General features: G+C 34.8%; 1 protein-coding gene and 1 non-coding gene across 3 annotated transcripts in view; one reads left to right on the forward strand and one right to left on the reverse strand.

The window, feature by feature from the left end:
• Znrf2 (zinc and ring finger 2) overlaps positions 1–21,205 on the reverse strand; it is a 97,786-nt gene that overhangs the window by 69,689 nt on the left and 6,892 nt on the right. The gene's annotated exons all lie outside the window — the stretch shown is intronic.
• LOC120892069 (U6 spliceosomal RNA) lies at positions 19,362–19,464 on the forward strand. Its single transcript, XR_005736740.1, has one exon. It is a non-coding gene; the product is annotated as a U6 spliceosomal RNA (small nuclear RNA).

A 21,205-nucleotide genomic window follows, 5' to 3' on the forward strand; every position in this document is an offset into this window, starting at 1 on the left:
GTGTATTTGCCTTGGGGAATAGATTTTTACATAATTATATTTTATGTATTATTTCAATATTTAATAGCATGTATGATTTTATAGTCAGGAAACATCAAAAAAGACACTGTCAAAGTATTTCTGGGCTCTAGAATAGATGACAATACATATCCCAACTGGTAATATCAATAAAGAGACAGCCCTGGGTAGCCAGTTCATAAAATGGAGAGTAAAGTCATTAGGCTGCACTCATCCTGAGTAGTTTTTTCCAAAATGTTTGAAATGTATTTTTCACGTGGTAATGTGCATACAAATCACCTCGGCATTTTTGAAATGCAGACTGTTTGAGTAATTCTAAGGTGTGACCTGAGATTCTGCTTTTCGAATAAACTCCCAAAATTAAGGTTATATTGTTGATCCACACACTATAGTTCAACTAGTAGAGCAGTGGGCACTTGGAAAGTGCTAGGCCCTGAAGTCAGTACTTAAGCAAATATTTTATCATTTAATCCTTTTTACAGTCTTTTGGAAATAGGTTTCATCATGCCCATCTACAGACAACTAAACTGAAGCTCACAGGAGTAGCAAGAAAACAGAAGGGAAATATGCTATCCAGAGTAAGTTAGTTAATGAATTCCTCCCTGCCTTGGAATCTCTTCAAGAGAAATTATTTCTTTCTTTCCTACTTTTAAGAAATAATCTTTCAGAAGGATACTAGAGTTCCAGGAACTTATACTTCATAGCAAATAGGACCTAGAGCCATAAAACAAAAGAAGCACAGGCATATAAACAGCAACACCCAGAAACCTGTGAGAAATGCAAAGTTTCGGCCCCCATTCCAAACCTATTGAATTAGAAACTCTAAGGAGTCCGATTCTGATACTCATGGCCACTGAGAGCTACAAAACATCAACAAAGGATTAAGGGAAAAGGAGAGGGTGTCAAGTGACTTTAAACTAATTTGGTAAGCAGTGAATTAAAATGAGTTATCCCAGGTAGTGCAAACCTATAATTATGGCAACTCAGGGAGAGGATTTCAAGTTGGAGGCCAGCCTGAACAACTTAGTGAGTTCCTGTCTCAATATAAAAAATAAAAAAATAGAGATCCAACATGGCGGCGGGCGCGGAGACATCAAGTCTCTGACCTCTTCAGCTGTGCGGGCATAGGGAGTCGTAAACAGTCCAAATGCTGTTTGCTCAGGATCACTAGGCAATGCTGAGCTGACTTGGATCTGGGGCGAACAGTCTGAGCCTCTCAGAACACACACTGAGCCCGGATCGGCTGAATTCAAGCTCCCGTTCGCCTGCTTCCCGCAGACAATCAGCTGTGACTCAGCACTAATCCATCCCGCTGAAACAACTGGTCAGCCCTTCTGATCCTAAGGAGGTAAATGCCAACCGAGCCTTCATAGGCAGTGGCCACAGGATTGAAACAGGGCTTGGGAGAGACAGTAAGGACCCACCCGTTGCATTGGTCACCCGGCAAAGGGAAACGAACTGTCGCCATTTGCAAGAGATACCACCATGGCAGAGAACTGACGTCACCAGACTGCGGCGGAGGAGATAACTTCATTGAAACCAGCGGCTACAGTGATTTCTTCCCTTCCCTTCTAATATATTTCCTCTCAAGCATCAAATAAATTTATAGGAATAAACAGTAACTCAGCAGTCAAACAGAACAAGAAGTAACATGAGCAGTAGGAAAAAGCAAGGAAGAAAAGGAGTACAAACAATGCAGGACAGCCTAAATATTCAGGAGGACCTAGAGTCATCAGAAAAATGGTCATATAAAGAACTCAAGGAACACCTTAGACAGATGGAATGGAACCTTAAAGAGGATATGAGACAGCAAATTCAAACAGTGAAAGAACACATTGAAAACCAATTACATAAATAGATAAAAAAAGAAGCATCTTTATCAGGAGATAGAGATTACAAAAAAAAAAATCAAACAATAATTCTAGAAATGAAGGAAACCATAAACCAAATTAAAATCTCAAATGAGAGTATCACTAACAGAGTGGAGCAAGTAGAAGCCAGAACGTCAGATAATGAAGACAAAATATATCATCTTGAAAAGAGTCTAGCCAACTCAGAAAGGCAGGTAAAAAATCACGAGAAAAACATCCAAGAGATATGGGATAACATAAAAAAACCAAACTTAAGAGTCATCGGGATAGAGGAAGGTATAGAGATTCAAACCAAGGGAATGAGTAACCTGCTGAATGAAATAATTACAGAAAATTTTCCAGAAATAAAAAAGTAAACGGATATACAAATTGTAGATGCATACAGGACACCAAACATACAAAATCACAGTAGACCAATGCCAAGACACATTGTTATGAAGATATTCAATATACAGAACAAAGAGAAAATATTAAAAGCTACAAGAGAAAGGAGGCAGATTACATTCAGGGGTAAACCAATAAGGTTAACAACGGATTTTTCATCACAGACGCTGAAAGCAAGAAGGTCTTGGAACAATGTATTTCAAACACTGAAAGACAATGGATGCCAACCAAGAATTCTGTATCCAGCAAAATTAAGCTTCAGGTATGACAACCAAATAAAAATCTTTCATGATAAACAAAAGTTAAAAGAATTTGCAGCCAGAAAACCAGCATTACAAAGCATCTTGAGCAAAACACTACACGAGGAAGAAATGAAAAACAATAACCAAAACCATCAGAGGGAAGTGCCTCGGAAAAGACAGAGGGTGAGGGGAAAGATAATCATGGAGAAACAAACTAAATTAGAAAAAAAAAAAAGGATAAATAATCAAACATGACTGGAAGTACAAATCATATATTAATAATAACTCTAAATGTTAATGGCTTAAACTCTCCAATAAAGTGACATAGGCTGATATCATGGATTAAAAAAACAAATCCAACAATATGCTGCCTCCAGGAGACACATCTGATTGGAAAAGACATACACAAGCTGAAGGTGAAAGGATGGGAAAAAATATACCATGCACATGGTCCTCGTAAGCAAGCAGGGGTGGCCATCCTCATATCGAATAAAATAGACTTCAACACTAAGTTAATCAAAAGGGATAAAGAAGGACATTATATACTGTTAAAAGGAACCATTCACCAACAAGACGTAACAATTATCAATATTTATGCACCAAATAATGGTACTGCAACATTCATAAAACAAATTCTCCTCAAGTTCAAGAATCAAATAGACCACAGCACAATAATTATGGGTGACTTCAACACACCTCTCTCACCACTGGACAGATCCTCCAAACAAAAGTTGAATAAAGAAACTATAGAACTCAATACCACAATCAATAACCTAGACTTAACTGACATATATAGAATATATCAACCATCATCAAGTGGATATACTTTTTTCTCAGCAGCACAAGGATCCTTCTCAAAAACAGACCATATATTATGCCATAGGGCAACCCTCAGTAAATATAAAGGGGTGGAGATAATACCATGCATTTTACCTGATCATAATGGAATGAAACTGGAAATCAATGATAAAAGAAGGAAGGAAAAATCCTACATCACATGGAAAATGAACAATATGTTACTGAATGATCAATAGGTTACAGAAGACCTAAAGGAGGAAATAAAAAAATTCTTAGAGATAAATGAAAATAGAGACACAACATATCGGAATCTATGGGACACAATGAAAGCAGTTTTAAGAGGGAAATTCATCACCTGGAGGTCATTCCTCAAAAAAAGAAAAAAATCAACAAATAAATGAGCTCATACTTCATCTCAAAGCCCTAGAAAAGGAAAAGCAAAACAACAGCAAATGTAGCAGAAGGCAAGAAATAATTAAAATCAGAGCAGAAATCAATGAAATTGAAACAAAAGAAACTATTGAAAAAATTAACAAAACTAAAAGTTGGTTCTTCAAAAAAATAAATAAGATAGACAGACCTTTAGCCATGCTAACAAAGAGAAAGAAAGAGAGAACTCAAATTACTAACAAACTGGATAAAAAAGGCAATATCACAACAGATGCTACAGAAATACAGAAGACAATATAATTTCTAAAATAGAAGATAGTGAAGACATAGATAAATTTCTTAAGTCATATGATTTGCCCAGACTGAGTCAGGAGGATTCACACAATTTGAACAGACCAATATCAATGGATGAAATTGAAGAAGTAATCAAAAGACTACCAACCAAGAAAAGCCCAGGACCGGATGGGTATACAGCGGAGTTTTACAAAACCTTTAAAGAAGAATTAATACCAATACTTTTCAAGTTATTTCAGGAAATAGAAAAAGAGGGAGCTCTGCCAAATTCATTCTATGAGGCCAACATCATCCTGATTCCGAAACCAGACAAAGACACCTCAAAGAAAGAAAACTACAGACCAATATCTCTAATGAACCTAGATGCAAAAATCCTCAATAAAATTCTGGTGAATCGAATACAAAAACACATCAAAAAAATTGTGCACCATGATCAAGTAGGATTCATCTCTGGGATGCAAGGCTGGTTCAATATACGGAAATCAATAAATGTTATTCACCACATCAATAGACTTAAAAATAAGAACCATATAATCATCTCGATAGGCGCAGAAAAAGCATTCGACAAAGTACAGCATCCCTTTATATTTAAAACATTAGAAAAACTAGGGATAACAGAACTTACCTTGACATTGTAAAAGCTATTTACGCTAAGCCCCAGGCTAGCATCATTCTGAATGGAGAAAAATTGAAGGCATTCCTCTAAAATCTGGAATAAGACAGGGATGCCCTCTATCACCACTTATTCAATATAGTTCTCGAAACACTGGCCAGAGCAATTAGACAGACAAAAGAAATTAAAGGCATAAAAATAGGAAAAGAAAAACTTAAATTATCACTATTTGCGGTTGACATGATTCTATACCTAGAAGACCCAAAAGGGTCTACAAAGAAACTACTAGAACTAATAAAGGAATTCAGCAAAGTGGCAGGATATAAAAATCAACACGCATAAATCAAAGGCATTTCTGTATATCAGCAACAAAACTTCTAAAACGGAAATGAGGAAAAACACTCCATTCACAATATCCTCAAAAAAAATAAAATACTTGGGAATCAACCTAACAAAAGAGGTGAAAGATTTATACAATGAAAACTACAGAACCCTAAAGAGAGAAATAGAAGAAGATCTTAGAAGATGGAAAAATATACCCTATTCATGGATAGGCAGAACTAACATTATCAAAATGGTGATACTACCAAAAGTTCTCTATAGGTTTAATGCAATGCCAATCAAAATTCCAATGGCATTGCTTGTAGAAATAGATAAAGCAATCGTGAAATTCATATGGAAAAACAAAAGACCCAGAATAGCAAAAGCAATTCTAAGCAGGAAGTGTGAATCAGGCGGTATAGCGATACCATATTTTAAACTATATTACAGAGCAATAGTAACAAAAACAGCATGGTACTGGTACCAAAACAGGCGGGTGGACCAATGGTACAGAATAGAGGACACAGAGACTTATCCACAAAGTTACAACTATCTTATATTTGATAAAGGGGCTAAAAGCATGCAATGGAGGAAGGATAGCATCTTCAACAAATGGTGTTGGGAAAACTGGAAATCCATATGCAACAAAATGAAACTGAATCCCTTTCTCTTGCCATGTACAAAAGTTAACTCAAAAATGGATCAAGGAGCTTGATATCAAATCAGAGACTCTGCATCTGATAGAAGAAAAAGTTGGCTCCGATCTACATATTGTGGGGTCGAGCTCCAAATTCCTTAATAGGACACCCATAGCACAAGAGTTAATAACAAGAATCAACAAATGGGATTACTTAAACTAAAAAGTTTTTTCTCAGCAAGAGAAACAATAAGAGAGGTAAATAGGGAGCCTACATCTTGGGAACAAATTTTTACTCCTCACACTTCAGATAGAGCCCTAATATCCAGAGTATACAAAGAATTCAAAAAATTAGACAATAAGATAACAAATAATCCAATCAACAAATGGGCCAAGGATCTGAACAGACACTTCTCAGAGGAGGACATACAATCAATCAACAAGTACATGAAAAAAAGTTCACCATCTCTAGCAGTCAGAGAAATGCAAATCAAAACCACCTAAGATACCATCTCACTCCAGTAAGATTGGTAGCCACTATGAAGTCAAACAACAACAAGTGCTGGCGAGGATGTGGGGAAAAGGGTACACTTGTACATTGTTGGTGGGACTGCAAACTGGTGTGGCCAATTTGGAAAGCAGTATGGAGATTCCTGGGAAAGCTGGGAATGGAACCACCATTTGACCCAGCTATTGCCCTTCTCGGACTATTCCCTGAAGACCTTAAAAGAGCATACTACAGGGATACTGCCACATTGATGTTCATAGCAGCACAATTCACAATAGCTAGACTGTGGAACCAACCCAGATGCCCTTCAATAGATGAATGGATAAAAAACAAAATGTGTCATTTATACACCATGGAGTATTACGCAACACTAAAAAATGACAAAATCATGGAATTTGCAGGGAAATGGATGGCACTAGAGCAGATTATGCTAAGTGAAGCTAGCCAATCCCTACAAAACAAATGCCAAATGTCTTCTTTGATATAATGAGAGCAACTAAGAACAGAGCAAGGGAGCAGGAGAAAAAGATTACCATTAAACAGAGACATGAGGAGGGAGGGAAAGGGAGAGAAAATGGAATTTGCATGGAAATGGAGGGAGACCCTCATTGTTATACAAAATTACATATAAGAGGTTGTGACGGGAATGGGAAAATAAACCAGGAGAGAAATGAATTATAGTAGATGGGGTAGAGAGAGAAGATGGGAGGGGAGGGGAGGGGAGGGGGGATAGTAGAGGATAGGAAAGGTAGCAGAATACAACAGTTACTAATATGGCATTATGTAAAAATGTGGATGTGTAACCTATGTGATTCTGCAATCTGTATTTGGGGTAAAAATGGGAGTTCATAACCCACTTGAATCTAATGTATGAAATATGATATGTCAAGAGCACTGTAATGTTTTGAATAACTAATTTAAAAAAATAAAGTAGATTTTAAAAATAAATAAATAAAGGATAAGGGTGTTACTCTGTGGTACAGTGCCCTGGGTTCAATCACAGCACGAGAAAATAAATAAAAATTAAAAATGAGATAGTTTTTTAATTAAAGAACTCTGTAACAAGTGGCAAACTAACCTAGCTACAGCACTCTTCCTTTCAGGAGAATCTTATGAGACCAGTATTCTACAAGATAACCTTTCAATGATACTGTCCAAAGTGTATTCTGTTCCTTACATTTTAGGGCTCACATCTGGAATCAGATAGACCTGAGTATAAATCTGACCTCCATTTGTGAAAGGGTATTATCTTATTGTCTTTTTTTTCCCTTACATATACATGCATATACACACTAATTTAGTAACAAAACTTAAACACATATTTTATTATTTCTTTTCTAAGCTCTCTATTAATTATATGCTTGTTTCTGAAAAACAAGGTTTTCTTCATCTTTGCTTTCCCAATACCAGAAAGTAATCTATTGTGGCAGACATTGAATATTTCTTGACTTAATAAATAACAAAGAAAAGTCAAATATAAACACTAAATACGAGAATTAAAAAAAACATTTCAAGTTTCCTGGCTAAATTTTAAGTGGGCTCACTCACAAAAACATTACCTAAGCCCTGTGCTGCTTTTGTTTATAAAAGTCCACTGTCTCGTAGGATAAGGAATATTTTCCTCTAAGCCTTGCAACACAATCTTTTTAAGTCTTTAAGACATTAAGTATATGGACACATAGCTAAAATAAGAATAATATCAATGGATGGTAGAAAATTAGGTCCCCAACAGACCTCAACTTTCTGTGAAGAAAATCTGTCAGATTTCTCAAATTCCATTAAGGGTTTCTGACAAATGAGAACTGCTTTCCAAATATCAAGGAGTAAACCTGACAGAACTAGTTTACCACTCCTCTGGGGAGGAAAAAAAAAGTATAACAACCACCTTCTCTGAACAAACAGTAGCATGTCCCTTTCTGTAAGTATTTTATCATTTCCTTTAGTGCCCTAGCCTACAAGAGGACACTTCTCTAAGTTGCTTGTAACACACATTTAATCACCTTATTCCGGTTTGTTAATGGAATTTTGCTTGCACTAGTATATTCAGAGGCAAGCCGTGGACATTGTTTAAGGAAAACAAAAAAAGCCTCATTATTCTACAGTCCCTCATTATATGGGAAATTGAAGTCTAAGAAAATGAGAGATGAACATAATTAAGCTAGTATGACTGACTTCAAAATAAAACTATTGCTACCATACCAGTGCCTCTTCCAAAAACACAATATATCAAAAGTGAATGTACAGCAATAGTGACCAAATGATATTGTGATATTGTGAGCATGTATGAATATGTAAAATGAATCTCACATTCATGTATAATTATGATTCACCCATACTTTTTTTTAAAAAAGTGAATGCAGCTAACCATGTCCCAGATTGCCTTTATGGCTTTTCCTCAAGACTCTTTCCTAGTTTTTAAAGAATTCTCTTTTCCCCAGATAGTAAAGGAACCCAGGCTGAGGTGCCATGATGGCAAAGGCTTTCCTCACTCCAGTAATTTGATAAGGAAGGCTGAAGAGCTGAAGAGCAGATCCTATTCCTGCTCCTCTCTCAACTTTTGATTCCTGGAGTCACATTTACAACTCAGTAGGCTGTTTTACTGTGACAGGGCCAAAAGAACTCCATTTTCTGGTTCTTCTTATGTAAGGCTGAAATTTCTTTTAGCCTCAGCAGTTGTTTGGAATTGTACAGAAAACATAACATAATCTTTGACTCATTTATACTTCCTGGGCTTAAATATATAAACAACACAAATTATAGGTAGAAAAAAAAATGTATACCTAGCCACTGTCAACCTAATTTTTAAAAAGATTTAGACTAAATCAAAATAAATACCCAACTCATGAATCTTTATTCAACCACTTCCCTACATTCCTTGACAAGTAGAGTTGCTGCCACACTTGGAAACACTGATCCTAAAAACAAAGTTCCCTGAACTTTGTCCTTTCCCCAAGGATTTACAATTTGTAAATAAACCAACCACTATCTCACTTTGCTGCAGTGACTCCTATCAAATATTTAATGTCAGGGCTGGGTTGTGGCTCAGTGGTAGAGTACTTGCCTCACACATGTGAGGCCATGGGTTCAAACCTCAGCACCACAGATAATAAATGAATAAAGCTTTAAAAAAAATTTAATGTCATCCCAGAACTTTGCTTATCAGATAATTTAAAGAATGGACAAAACAAATTGTGTTACATTGTAACTAAGTTCTCTCTTATTAGTGATATCTACATACTCAAGCCTACAATATTTATCATTAAATACTTTGGACAGTCTTAGTTTTAGTGTCCACAAATTAGAGTACAGTGTTATTATCATACATAAACTGGTAAAGGGGTGGGGTGAAGTAGACAGAGCACAAGAAATGGGAATAGCAAGAAACTTTCCCATGACTGCCCCCGTCCTCAAATGTACTTATTTTACACTTAGTCAAAACTTGAACTCTTGACATAAAAGAGTACATGCTATATGGCTCCATTTATATGAAGTTCAACAACAGGCAAAACTAGTCTATGGTAACAGAAATAGGTAATATTGACAGCCTCTTGGAAGTATAGGGTTATGACTAGGAAAAAGAATGAGTGAACTTTTTTGGGATCATGAAAGTATTCTCTGTTTTGATAATGTGTTAGTTGGTTGTAAAGTTTATGTATTTGTTAAACCTCTTCAAATTCTATACTTCGGATCTATGCATTTCACCTTATATGAATTAATCCTCAATTTTAAAAAAGGAAAAAAGTAGCTGCTTCCTTCCTATAAACAGATCAGTGCCCAAGGATAAAATCAGAGAAAATTGGATTGGGGTGGGGGGGGGGTCCTGAAATAGTTAAAAACAAAAAAGATTACAAGATGAAAGTGACAATTATGAAGCTCCATGAAAATATAGCTCATGTCTGTTATATTCACTACTATCACCATTTAGCACGACTTAATAATTTGTTACATAAATACAAAAGAACTATTTAAAAAATCAGAGTACTATCTCTCCTCAAATAAGTACTTAGACATGAAAAGAATTCCAAGATTAAAGGCTCTTCATCAACTTAGGTTAATAGATCCTCTTTGAGAATCTGATGAAAACCAAGGATTATTCCTCTAGAAAAATTAACATAATACACAAAATTTTGTTGTATACATCAAGCTTCATCATAGGCCTCCCAATGATGTCTATATATTCTACTTCTCAGAACTATGTTAGGTTACTTGACAAAAGGGAATAGAGGCTGCAGATGGAACTAGTTGTCTTAATCAGATGATCTGAAAATAGGTTACCCTGGATTATCTGGGTAAACCCAATGTAATCACAGGGGTCCTGAAAACGTGGAAGAGTCTTGCAGAAGAGTCAAAACAGAGAGATGGCAGTATAAATAAACAGCCCAGTGCTGCTTGCTATGAGGACAGAGGTTGGGGCCATGCAGGTGGCTTCTAAAAACTAAAAAAGGTTAAGGAAATAGACTCTCCCCTAAATCTCCACAAGCAGCTTACCAATATCTTGATTTAACAAAGCAAGACTCACTGAGCCTTCTAATTTCTAGAACTATAAGATAATAAAAGTTGTGCAGTTTGAAGCCCCTACATTTGTGGTAATTTGTTAAGACTATTGGTAAAAAACTAATATTCATGGTGAAATGAAAAAAGCACTAATTCAGGCATTATGAGTTATCACCTAAAAGTCAAATGTCTTAATATCTCAAAGCCTTAATTTTCTCATTTGTAAAACTATGTTTTCTGTCTCTTGCTAAGTATTAGCTGAAGAGTATGTCAATATGCTTTTTAAATGATAAAATATCTATAGATGTGAACTAGTCATATTATTACACAAGATCATATTGATCAAGATAACATCCATACTGGCATATTAAAATATATTCAACACCATAAACAACTCAAAGAGTTCTAGAAACAAAGCTCCAACTGTATTGAAACTATTCCTATTGTGTATTTTTGAGAGCTTTCTATCAAAAAAAAAAAAATTCAACCTTTTAATTTCTAGAAAATCTTTTACAAATTGTTGGGTTACATTTTAGATGGTTAAGAACTAAGTCTACTACGTATTTCTATATTCCATATAAAACACACTAAATAGCAATCTGTAAAAACTTCTTAAAAAGCATACAATACTATGTATAAGAAATTGTTATGAGGGGAAACTAATATTGATACAAGTATGTCACTTGCAGTGCTATTAATTCTAAATTATAAAACAGGATTATCTAAATAAATACCATCCACAAAATGTTTTTTAGGTTATCTATTACCTTTGACTTCTCACATTTTACTATCATAATAAATACCTTCTTCCTACTCTTCACAAATATTCCAAAAAATAAAAAAGAGACAGCTTCTATGAAATTCAAACCAAGGCTGAGGTAGGTGGACTGTGAGTTCAAGATCAGCATCCACAACTTAGCAAAGCTCTAAGCGACTCAGCAAGACCCTGACTCTAAATAAAATACGAAAAAGGGCGAGAGATGTTGCTCGGTAGTTAAGCAACCCCTAGATTCAATTCCTGGTACCAAAGGAAAAAAAAACCAATCCAATATATTTGGTAATAAAGTTTTTTCTTCTTCATTTGTAGGATGTAGAAGACTTATATATACCATTTTGATTTAAATTTGTAACCCTGTACCATTAAAATTGACACAAATCTTATGTGTAAAAAATCAGTTTTATAAGTCAATGACACAAAGGAAATATTTAAAATGCATAAACACCCAAAATTATTGTGTATACAGATTACATAATGAATTACAAATCAATACAAAATAAATAAACTCAAGTGAAAAATGGGAAAAGCCATGAAAAGGTAATTAAATACATGGAAAAAATGCCCATTTTGACAGCAATCAGGAGATATAAATATTAAAAGTATCAAGCCAAACAGTAAAGTAAGTAGAATTATATCTAATATAAAAGGATACCACCTAATAATAGCAAAGTTATAGGAAATTATACTACTGGTATAGAATAAAGTATGTCCATCAATGTTTATAGCAGCTCAATTCACAATAGCTAAGCTATGGAACCCATCTAGGTACTCTTCAACAGATGAATAGATAACATATACACAATGGCATATTACTCAGCCATAAAAAAAGAATGAAATTACAGGATTTGCTGATAAATGGATGTAACTGAAGACTATAATACTAAGTGAAATAAGCCAATTCCAAAAAACCAAAGATCATAGGTTCTCATGTTAACTCACAATAAACCCGGGGGGGGGGGGGGGGGAGGGCGGGAAGGAGGGGGTGTTCACTGGATTAGAAAAAGGGGAGTGAATGATAGAGAAGGGGGATGGAAATACGAAAGACAATAGACTGAATCAGTCATAGCTTTCTTATGTTCGTACATGAATATATAGTATAACTCCACATCACGTACAACCACAAAAATTGGAAACTATGCTCCATGTATATGCAATACATCAAAATACATTCTATTGTCATGTATAACTAAAAAGTACAAAGCAAAAAAAATACACCTTTGGGGAGGAGGGTTCAATATCTATTAAAAATTAAAGTATTGGGGCTGGGGATGTGGCTCTAGCAGTAGCACACTCGCCTGGCATGCATGGGGTGCTGGGTTCGATTCTCAGCACCACATAAAAATTAGAAAAATAAAATAAAGATGTTGTGTCCACTGAAAACTAAAAATTAAATATAAAAAAATTCTCTCTCTCTAAAAAAATTAAAGTATGCATTCCACTGGACTAAAAATCTCTAATTCTAGTTATCTGCTGTATAATAATTTTTCTGGTCTTTCTTCCAGCTTTCTGGCACAAAGCTTTAGAACACATGAACTCTCCCAAGTACCTGGCATTATTCATTGAGTCCTTTGTATGACATCTGACTTACTGCTAAAGGCATGATTCAGAATGAAAGCTAGTCACCCTCCCCCCCAAAAAAAAGCTATGTAATAGGAGAGTTGGGGCTTTGAGCCAGCCCAATCTACACAAAGATTTTCAGTTGACTGGCAAATATTTTTCTTTCTTTTCTATGTATGTGTATCTGTCTATATCCAAGGGGATTTGTATTTATTAGATCTATGTAGTTATACATGACAGTAGAATTCATTTTAATATAATTACACAAGCATGGAATATATCTTATTCTAATTAGGGCCCCATCCTTGTGGATGTATAGAATGCTGGAATTCACCGTGATATATTCATATATGTACACAAGAAAATTATGTCAGATTCATTCCACTTTCTTTTTACTATCTCCTCTCCCCTTCATTCCCATTTGTTTAATCTACTAAACTTCTTTTCTTCCCCCTCCCCAAATTTTCAATTATCATGCCTATATAATGAAATTCAAATGAAAAATAAAAAAGTCTGGATATCTAGGCTTGGAGGAGCACAGATATGCCCAGGAGAAAACCATAGCCTGACTCCATAAGGAAAATAAACTCTGTGTTTAGAATTCCCCCCAAAACTTGCATTATAGTCCCTTCATTTGATTGATCCTCATCTATATCCTTTATAATAAAAATGTTAACTATGAGTACAGTATGTTCCTGAGCTCTGTAAGCCACTGTAGTAAATTATTAAACCACAGGAGTCATGAACCCCTAAAACTGGTAGCCAGGTGTGTAGCCATGCAGGTGGCTTGGAGACTGCCCCAAAGTGTTTTTGGCATGTGAAATAAAAACAGACTTCTTGGTCTGACACTAATTCAGAATAGTATCCATCCTATTAAAGTCTGTACATGGGTATAAAGACATATAACAATGAATATGAATATTTGAATATGAATGTTTCTACAAAACTAGAAAAACAGAAACATCCTAAATAATACAATAGTTAAATAAACTGTGGTACATGTATACTATTGGATTTTAAGTACACAATAATTAAAAAGAAGAGTTGCATTTATATGTTCCCTCATAGGAAAAATCCCCTAAACACATTAAACAGAAAAAGGTTTAGAAGACTATCATATGGCTGTATTCTGACCAATTAACAACTTCCATCTCCATCACAAAATTACAAATTAAAAAATTAAACTTTTTTCCTATGTACTATAAGTATGTAAGTGTGTTAAAAAGTCAGGAAGTATGCATACAAAAATGATAATAGTTACATTAAGGAGAAAATGGGATCACTAAAGGGGAGAACTAAAAAGTGCCTTCCATTTATCTGAACTAACTGAAATTTGTAGTGATTTTTAATCTCTTTTACATTAAAAAGAAAAAAAGAGGATTTCCAACTAAAAATGATTGGCTGAACATATTCAGCAGCCTCTGTTCAGTCTAAACATCTTATTAAAATAATAAAAATGTAAATTTTAAGGGGAATAAGGTTATTAAAGGATAGACTATAAAAAAATAAAAATAAAAGCAATTATCATTAGACTTTGGAAAGAAAATGTATGAGTGATCACTATCATTGCTGAACCAGGAAAACAGAAAAGCAACTGGATTTACACCAGGGACAAGAACTGGCCAGCATAAAACATCCCCAGAAGCAGGAGTGAAGGCGGGCCTGAAAAGAAATTTTCACCTGCTGGTCTGTATGAGAAGCTTTAGCTCTTCCAGCTGTCCTCTCTGACTTCTAGAAGGTAGGCAACCCTGGCATTAGACTGGAGGTTTGTAATTTGGAGGGGGAAAGTTTCCACACTTGGTGACAATGTCAATAGCTGAAGGTAGAGATACAATGTTGATATATGAGACCATAGGATGGAGATTAAACAAAAATATCATGTTGAATGCTGAGACTCCAAATACTTTCACTCTACTCTTAGAACCCCCAAGAAAATTATGTAGCACATGTCTGAATTCCAAGGAACTCAAGAGGCTACAGCAGAAGGATCACAAGTTTAAGATCAGCCTCGAAAACTTAAGAGACCCTGTCCCTAAATAAAAACTAAAAAATATATATATATTTTTATATATATACCTCAGCAGTAAAGTATCCTGAGTACAACCCCCAGTAGAGCAAATCAAAAACAAAACCCCCAAAAAACTAACTATGAAAATAAATTAGGGCTGAGATTGTGGCTCAGTGGTAGAGCACTCGCCTAATACATGTGAGGCACTGGGTTTGATCTCCAGCACCACATAAAAAAATAAAGTTATTTTGAGTCCATCTACAACTACAAATATTTAAAAATAAATTAATTAAATTTCCTCAATACTAAAAACATGCTAATAAAAAAGTACACCATCAGGCAACAAATAGAAGGCAATATTCATAATTCATATTTCTGGAAAAAGATTTGTGTCCATAATATATAAAGGATTTAACAACTCAATAATGAAAACCAGAAAAAAGGTTAGAATTGTAGTTCAGTGGTAGAGCACCTGCCTAGCATGTACTAGGCCCTAGGTCCCCAGCTGGGGAGGTGGGGAATCTTTCATGTAAGAAAAATCATAACTGGAAAATATGACCAAGCCTAAGAGAAAAGGCAATTAATTTAATATTCTTAAGAAAAGAGACCAGACAGATGATTCTACATATAGAGAGAGCTTCCAATCAATTTTTAAGTACCCTACTTTAATGTACCAGTAATCAGCCAAATATCACCAAACACTTAAAGAAAACAAAAAACTTAAGTCAAGAGAAAAATAACTGGGAAGAAAGTAAGCAATTAGGAAGGGAAAAAAGCATACACATAAGTAAACATACATATATGAACATATATAAACAAACATGCAAAAATACACATAATAGTCTCAGAAAAGATGTTGTTATCACAAAACAAAAATGTAATGTATGGACCCCCTAAAGCTCAGGAAATAATGCCAAGAGTAAATAAATGAGGCAGCATCAAATTAAAAAACTTCTGCCCAGCAAAGAAAACTAAGAAATGTGAAGAAAGAACCTACAGAATGGGAGAAAAATCTTTGCTACTCTCTGACAGTAGATTAATATCTAGAATATATAAAAAACCTGAAAGACTTTGAACCAAACAAAAAACCCAATTAATAAATGGACAAATGAATTGAACAGTCACTTCCCAAAAGAAGAAATACAAATGGCCAACACATGTATAAAAAAAAAAAGTTCAACATCATTAACAATTACGGAAATGCAAATCAAAACTAAAATGAAATTTCACTTCATACCTGTCAGAATGCCAGTCATCAAGGATACAAATCATAAATCTTGGAGAGAATGCAGAGAAAAAGGAAAACTGTTAACTCTCTTGGTGGGTCTATAAATTAGTACAACCACTATGGAAATCAGTATGGAGTGCCTCAAAAGATTAGCCATGGCAACACCATATGACAGAAAGAATTAGTTATCACACCATAGTGATACATGCATACCCATGTTTATATAGCAGCAAAATTCACAATAGCCAAACTAAGGAACCAGCCTAGGTATCTATCAATAAATAAATGATCAACAACAACAAAAAACACTGTGTATATACACAATGGAGTTTTATGCATAAAGAAAAATGAAATTGTTATTTACAGGAAAGCAGATGCATAGAGAGAACATTATGTTAAAAGTGAAATAAACCAAACTCAGAGGGTCAATGGTCATAAGTTTTCTGTCATATGCAAAAGCTAGAGAGAAAAAAGGAAAAAGAAAAGTGGGGAGTGGCTTCCAGGACCTCATAAAAAATCAAAGGGAGATCAGTAGAAAAAAGACATCAATGAGTAGGAGATACTGAATGAGGGGGGAAGTACTGGGGAGTGACGCTGGCCAAATTACATTGTTATATTGTGTGTATGTCCAAATATGTTAACAACAAACCATTATGTATAACTATAATGTGCCAATAAAAAAGTGGGAAAAAATAAATGTATGAAAAAAGCCTCACAAAAAGAAAATTCATAAAAATAAAAAACACTGAAATCAAAAGGTAAAAATTATACAAACAAAAACCAACTTAAGTATTATAACAATGGAAGAAAAAAACCTTCCAAAAAAGAACAAAAAACCAGAGACTTAAAAAAAAAAAAAATCAAGAAAAAATTCAGCAGAGAATCATTCTAGGTATTCAAAATCTAAATGAGAAGAAAATATGGAACACACAGAAATAATTTTTTGAAACTGCCCAAAATGAAGGACAAAATTTAACAGACTAAAAGAGCCTTACAAATATGCTTTAATAATAACACATTCCTTCCAAGATCCATGATAACAAAAATTTATAACCCTAGGAAAAGAGCCTAAAAGTTTGGAATGGGGGGGGTGGTCATACAAAGAATCAACAACCAGAATGACAACCATATACTCAACAACACATCTAAAATCTAAGAGAAAATAATTTCCAACCTAGAACTCAATGTCAAGCCAAAGAAGTAATCAAGAGTGCAGACAGGCTAGGCACATGCCTATAATCCCAGGTAAGTAGGAGGCTGAGGCAGGAGGGTCACAAACTTAAGGCCAGCCTGGGCAATTCTCCAAGACCCTGTCTCATAATAAAAAGGGTCAAGGGTGTAAGCTAAGTGATAGAACACTTGCTTAGTATGTGTGAGGCCTCAGGTTCAATCTCCCCACCCTGAGGGAGGGAGGGGATAAATATGGTTTTTTTTTTTTTTTTAAAAGAGAGAGTTATCGTTATCGGTGGACACAACATCTTTGTTGGTATGGGGTGCTGAGGATCAAACCCAGGCCGCACGCATGCCAGGCAAGCGCGCTACCGCTTGAGCCACATCCCCAGCCCATATATATGTTTTGACTCAAAAACTTTTACCTTACATACATTGTTTCTCAGTAGGACATAGGAGATTATGCTCTGCCCAAAAACAATGGAGAATATCAAGAAAGAAAAGACACAACATCAAAGTATTAGAAGATTGATCATAAAAGGGAAATGGATTCTCCTGGACCAATTCAGAATGGGCAGGCCAGAAGGCCCCAGAAGAGACCATATCAAGATGAAATTCAGAGAGGATCTAATGTATATGAACAAACTGAGATTTACATTACCAAGGGAGGGCTGTAAAACTAAATAATCTTTCAAGAAACTAAGCAAAAATTTTAAAACACAAAGATTGTACAGGAAAAGAAAAGCAGCCAATGTGAACTCTGAATTACTAAAAGAAAGTTCGATATGTTCTACAGAATAATAATGTATACAGAATACATAACATTTAAATACTATAACTGTTAAAGGAAATTTATCTACCCTCCTTACTCAAAGGCGATAGGTTCTTGTGAAATCACTTTCCTCATCTATGAATTACTACATAAAAGCAATGGTATTAGTTCAATATTTATGAAGACATTAGTTGTGGTTTGATTTTAAAGAAACAAACAACAATCCTTAAAAATGCTGTATATGGTCAGATGGAGCAAGAGTGGACAAGGGGAGTTATAAAGGAATTAAGCCTTGAAGGTGCCCGCCTTGTTGTCAGCAGGATTGAACCCAGGGGCACTCAACCACTGTGCTGCAACCCCACTTCTTATTTTTTTTTTTATTATTGTTTTTTGTAGTTGTAGATGGACAGAATGCCTTTATTTTATTTTTACATGGTGCTGAGTATCGAACCTAGTGCCCCATGCATGCTAGGTAAGCACTCTGCCACTGAGCTACAGCCCCAACCCCTCACCCCTTATTTTTAGAGTTAAGAGTCTTGCGGAGTTACTTAGGACCTTGCTAAATTGCTGAGGATGGCTTTGAACTTGGGATCCTCCTGCCTCAGCCTAGAGTCACTAGGATTACAGGCATGTGTCATCACTCCTGGCTACTGGAAGTGTTTTGAAGAAATACTGTGATAGGGATCTGAGGAAAAACAAATCAAGACCTCGGACCTCTCAGACTAGAAGATGCAAAGGCGGCAGCACAGCAATGATTAATTGCTTTATTAAAGATGCGCCATATCATACAACAATTATAAAGAGGCTGAATCTGGGATGGGTAGTGTGCTTGCCCAGCATGTGGGAGACCCTGGCTTCAACTTAAAAAATAAAAAAATGAATTTTAAAAGCTAAGCCTTCAGATTCTGTCCTGAAGCAGCAGTACATACTTAAAAGTCTGACCTGCCTTATCTTCTTACCAATCATCTTAGCCATCTCCAACCACCCACAAAACAAATTTGAAATAATCTAAGAATACTTTGTAGCAAATCCAAATGGTTATTTTTTTTAAAAAAGGCTCTAAACAGCATAATTTTATTCCTAAGGCAATTTTATGATTGTTCCCACTTGTATAACCCACATTATACTTATTTTCTCTGGTTCAAAAATTCCATTTACATATATTAACACAAATAAAGACATAGTCACACTGCTTCTTTCAGAAGCAATGTTTTTCAAGTGATTTAAATATGACAATAATTTTGGTGATCAACAACCTTGTTTAAGAACATATAAAGTGCTTGCTTAGGCAGCACACATTAAAATTGGAATGATACAGGGAAGATTAGCACAGCCCCTGTATAAGGAGAACACACAAATTCACAATCCAACCACATTTTTTAAAAAATTAACATAAATACACAATAATATATTTTTGAAAATATTCAATATGTACAAAGTTTTAACCACATATATGGCAGAGTAAACGTGCTGTAAAGCTTAATTCAAATATTCACAGGAGAATTTTGTTAGAAAACACATTTTTAAAAATAATAAAAACTAAAAGTTTAGATTCTTTTTGCAAAATCTGAGAAACTGGAAAGGAAATAGGGCATGAGAGTAAAGTACATGGTCCTCCTGACCATGAGCTAATCAGAGTCCTTCTGATAGAGATAGAAATAATCCCCTCTTTTTTAAGCCTCCAAAATCACAAAGGGTTAGAAGTAAAGATGAGCCTGCAGGTCATCAGCTTAAAAGGCCTATATTCAACAGAATAGGATAAAGTAGGGAAACGCAAAATGAGATTAGGGCATCTGCATAAATTATGTGCACGGGTGTATACACATACACACACACACAATTGCTACATTTTGGTTCCAGTGGTCTTGGTTCTTTGCACCTGTTCCTTCAATTCTGTGCACAACCCTAGGATACTTTCCAATAATTAGAGAACAATATGTTATTTTTCACTTGTTTTTTAAGCTGTTTCCATCATTTAAAACTCATAGATTCTATGATCACAAAACAACACTTTCAGTTAACACTAGAAATAACAATAGGGTATTAAAAATGTTAAAGCTATACTTTAAAATAACTCCCAAATGAAAATATCAAAACATGTAGTTAAAATTTATTCCTCACAGTTGTTTTTAAAAGAAAATGTATATGATACATATGAAAACATATAGCATTCAAAGCTATGAAAAGTAACTTATTACACTGAGAGATAATCATAGCTTTAAATGTTTTAATCATTTAAAAAAAATAAGTGAAAAATAAATTAAGAAGCTGAGAGAATGAACAAAATCAATTTTACAAAATAGGAAAAAAAGAGATAAGAAGTTGAACTAATGAAACAGAAATCAACAATAAAAGTGGCACAATGGCACAGGCCTGTAATCCCAGATACTCAGGAAGCTGAGACAGGAGGAAGTTCAAAGCCAGCCTCTGCAACTTAGTGAGGTCCTAAGCAACTCAGTGAGACTGTGTCTCTAAATAAAATACAAAATACGGCTGGGGATGTGGCTCAATGATCTTGTGGCCCTGAGTTCAGTCCCCAGTACCAAAAAAAAAAAAAAAATCGTGTTATAAAAAATGTTATGTTAAAAACTGATGGGGTAAAAAAAAAAAAAAGTTATCAAAAAATTGTCCATGGATCCAAGAAATCACAAGGGAAATCAGAAGACATTTTCCACTAAATATTAGTAAAAACACTTCAAAATCTGTAGAAGTAAATTTAAAATCTTATATTAGAAAAATCAAAAAGGTTCAAAATCAAAATATTGTATAGAATGTCCCAAGTTTTTGTATTCCAGATGTGTATAGTGAAGAAAATAGACATCAATGTTTCATTCTGGTTATTTTTGGTGATATGATTACAAGTAATTGCAACATCTTCTACATGCTTTTCTGTATTTTATTGTTTTCTACTGAATATGTACTGTATTATAATCTTTATGATTTAAAAAGTTAAGTTGTAATTCAATTCTAATCATGGCCTCTTCCTCTGTCTCTTAAAATCCTTACTCCTAGGTCTGTCTCAGCAATTTGACAACTTGGTGAAAGATTTTAAAAAAAATAAATAAATAAAAAGGGCTGAGGATATAGTTCAGTGGTAGAGCACTGCTGGTTTCAATCCATAG

The sequence above is a fragment of the Ictidomys tridecemlineatus genome, chromosome 2 (assembly GCF_052094955.1).
Source record: "Ictidomys tridecemlineatus isolate mIctTri1 chromosome 2, mIctTri1.hap1, whole genome shotgun sequence".
Taxonomy (NCBI): Eukaryota; Metazoa; Chordata; class Mammalia; order Rodentia; family Sciuridae; genus Ictidomys; species Ictidomys tridecemlineatus.